Source organism: Canis aureus, chromosome 17, assembly GCF_053574225.1.
Source record: "Canis aureus isolate CA01 chromosome 17, VMU_Caureus_v.1.0, whole genome shotgun sequence".
Lineage (NCBI taxonomy): Eukaryota > Metazoa > Chordata > Mammalia > Carnivora > Canidae > Canis > Canis aureus.
In genome coordinates, this window is record NC_135627.1 from 10,615,199 (window position 1) to 10,618,387 (window position 3,189).

The 3,189-nt window shown below is 46.8% G+C and overlaps 1 long non-coding RNA gene across 1 annotated transcript; it reads right to left on the reverse strand.

The window, feature by feature from the left end:
- Positions 1-2,872, reverse strand: LOC144287438 (uncharacterized). Its single transcript, XR_013355241.1, has 3 exons — positions 2,641-2,872; positions 2,132-2,248; positions 1-217 (listed from the first exon to the last, which is right to left on the reverse strand). It is a non-coding gene; the product is annotated as an uncharacterized LOC144287438 (long non-coding RNA).
- Between the last annotated feature and the right edge of the window lie 317 nt (positions 2,873-3,189).

The following is a 3,189-nucleotide window of genomic DNA, read 5'->3' on the forward strand; positions in this document are numbered from 1 at the left end:
TTTAATATGTTTACTCGTTGTCAGGGTGCTAACTCTAATTCATAAAACTGCGTCAATGGACTTGAGAGAGACGTCACTTCCCACAGGTACAGCCTTGACCTCCTCTGTCTTAATTGGCCCCAGGAGTATTCGGACAGTTGTCTTAGGATAGACCAGACTCCAGGCACTGTCTTCTCTTTAAGAATCTGCATTTCATATTACAGACATCAGGTAGGTCCTACCCAGGAAAACATTAGAAGCATAAGAAAACAGTCAACCAGGGAACAACAGGCTGGCAATGGGTTGATGGTGTCTTCTATACCCATCACAGGAAGTACTGTCATAGGGAGCTCAGTTCCTTCTTCTGGTGCCAGGGGACACTCAGCAGTGGGTTCTCCCAGGTACTGAAGAGAGAAAAGCCCCCTTCTGTTCCTGTCTGAGCCAAGAGACAGGGGGATGGGAATGGGAAGGAGTAAGCACTCTCCTGACATGATTAGTGGGACTAAAAGATTAAGTGAAACATCCCTCAGTGATTCATTGCAGGGAGTATGTTGGCCTCTTCCCCTAAACTGTCTCCTCCCTGGCATTTGTGCAGGGCACAGAACTGCCCGCCCCCCCTACAGAAGCCTGCCTCTGCCTCCATCTTGCCTCTCATCCTTCCCATGGCTGTCAACTGGCCACAGAGAATGCCACTTTCCTGTGTTCTACCAACCTAGCTTCAGAGCCAAACCCATGTAGAATTTCAAATTGGGTGTTCTTTTTGATCCATTGACTCCTTTTTCAGGGCAATGAAAGGGCCTAGCTTAGGGCCAGGTCAAAAGATAATTGGGAATTCTGTGAAGTCCTAATGAGCACAGCCTGAAGGTCCAGGCTGTGTTCTCACTTCCAACAACTACCTTGTGTTGACACGTCACACCACTAGCCCTGATTGTCTTATCCAGGGGTCTCCCAGCCCAGGCAGGGGTTCCACTCCCCTTCTGCAACTGCCTCACACCCTGGTCTAACTGCTAATTAGATGCCTCATTTCTTGGCATGTGTATGGGCTTGAACCATCTGCTTATTGATCACATCCTTCAGAATATATTGGATTTTGAGGAATCCAGCTACAAAAGCAGGTAATGTTGCAGGTGGCACATTGAGAAGCTTTCTCCAGAGCACACTTGAGAGTATAGAACGAGTGGTAACCCATAGCCACACATGTGAATCAACAAGCTACAGAAATACTGGCTGCAATGTCCATAAATTATCCTTATTATAAAGTGATACAATGATGAAACTCAGAATTTCCACATGAAAGCCTTCCACTATAGTTGGCACTATGGAAAAGAAAAATGTATGAAGTGGCCAACAAGCTGTACAGCTATGAGACCTGAAGCCAAGTACCAAAATGCTGGTTTCCCACTTTGCAGGTAATTCTGCACTTGCTTCCCCAGTCCGGGTCATGTGTATGAATCCTCAAGGAGACCATAAAACCTTTGAGGAAAAGGATGACCTGTCCATCCCTGTACCTCCAGCATCTCTAAATGACATGTTGGCACACATGTGGTTCTCGGCTCTGCTCTTTGAGCTGAACAGAATGGTGCTGCTTTGGATTGTTTTTAAACTCACCTCCAAAAAGAATGTCTGACACCCCTGGCATTCGTCCTCAACAAAATACAACCCCCGGGAAGATGACCCACTTTTCCATACCAAATTCCTGTCCATTCTTCCTTTTAACTCACTTCTTTGTGGGATATAGACAGCTTATTCTCAGGTTCAGGTAAGACACAGCAACATGAGCATTCCCTGAAGCACCAGTGTCCTTTGAGATTGCTCTTCATTTCTTGTGAAAGGGTTTTATTCCAGAGACCTCTACAGAGCACAATGCTGCTAGGACCCCCAAGTGAGCCAAGAGAACCAAGTCTGAAATAGGCAGGGCCACTATTCAACCACTCACCCCAGCAAGTAGACCATGAGAATGACCAAGGCTGGGTGACAGGAGGCCACCTTGGATCTTTAGCCTGCACCCCATCACATACAAAGATGTAGATGAGGAGGGACTTCCCTCAAAGTGACAATTGTGACAGAAGAACACTCTCACCCAAGATCCTCTCAAAGGCCAGGCAAAAAGCAATTTTCTTTTCTGGAGAGGGGTAAGCTAGGTTAGAAGTACCAGAAAGTGAGATGACTGGGTGGCTTGATCAGATAGCTGATCAAGGAATGTCTTTTCCTGAAGTCAGCCTGTTCTTACGGGGAGCAGCTGGTCCACATCCTGATGCTGGCTCAACCTCTGGGGTAGGGGGAAGGGAGAGGAGATATCAATGTTCAGAAGTCAAATCCAGGAAAGAGGGACGTCTGGTAAGAGTTTGACTAAGTCAAATTAGCAGGTATTTTTGTCTCAGTTGGTCAAACAGCTAATCCCTTATGAGGCAACAACAGGGAGGTAGAGGGTCTGTGTCTGGACCCTTCACAGGGGAAACAAGGAGACACTTGTGAGTCATGTATAAGTCACATAGGAAGGATGGCTCTTTTTGGTCTGTTTTCCAGAACACAAGAGGGTGAGGATTCTGGAGCACCCCTGTTTTCCAGGAGCGCAAGGGAGGTGTCACCCTAACTGCCTCATTTCCCCAGGGTTTCTCTTTCCTCTTCTGTAAAATGAGATTAGAATGATATATGCCTTACCTGCCTCTCATCAAGAGTGAGAATCCAATGAGATGTGTTGCTGAGTATGTTTTTCAGCCTGTAAAGCCCATATGAATAATGCCAGCTATTGTTATCTCTGATAACAGCCATTGAGCTCCACGCTCACAATGAGTTTCAGAGATCACCCTCGCTGTCATGACATTCATGACATTCTCCGTTCCTCACAGAGAGAGGTAATAAGTTTGCTATGTGGAAAGTCATGGTGGGACATGCTGAGGGCCCCTTGGTCTACCTCACAATGAGGGAGGTGGGACACATTTTCCCCTCTGAGCCCATTCCCAGTCTGCAAAGAATTATGAATAATTTAGAACCTCACAGAAGATGCCTTCTAAAAGGCAGTGGCGAGTAAAGCAAGCAGGGGTGAGAGTCTTTACACCCTCAGAAATCGGAGCTCTTAACTCACTTTCCCTCAAAGGCTTCTCATGGCCCCTGTCTTTCAGAGGGAGGAGCCTGGAGCCCCTAGAAGCAAGTGTCACATCCTCATGGCCTTGGGAAAATGTGAATAATGCTTCAGTCAGCAAGCTAGGA